Source organism: Salvelinus alpinus, chromosome 1, assembly GCF_045679555.1.
Source record: "Salvelinus alpinus chromosome 1, SLU_Salpinus.1, whole genome shotgun sequence".
In the NCBI taxonomy this organism is placed as follows: domain Eukaryota; kingdom Metazoa; phylum Chordata; class Actinopteri; order Salmoniformes; family Salmonidae; genus Salvelinus; species Salvelinus alpinus.
Genome location: NC_092086.1, coordinates 2,061,918 through 2,062,243, shown reverse-complemented (window position 1 = coordinate 2,062,243; position 326 = coordinate 2,061,918).

Below are 326 nucleotides of genomic sequence, written 5' to 3'. Positions count from 1 at the left end.
GACCCATTCAGATGGCGGTAGACTATAGCAGTTATTAATTCAGACCCATAACCATTCAGATGGTGGTAGACTATAGCAGTTATTAATTCAGACCCATACAGATGGTGGTAGACTATAGCAGTCATTAATTCAGACCCATTCAGATGGTGGTAGACTATAGCAGTTAGACCCATAACCATTCAGATGGTGGTAGACTATAGCAGTTAGACCCATAACCATTCAGATGGCGGTAGACTATAGCAGTTAGACCCATAACCATTCAGATGGTGGTAGACTATAGCAGTTAGACCCATAACCATTCAGATGGTGGTAGACTATAGCAGTTA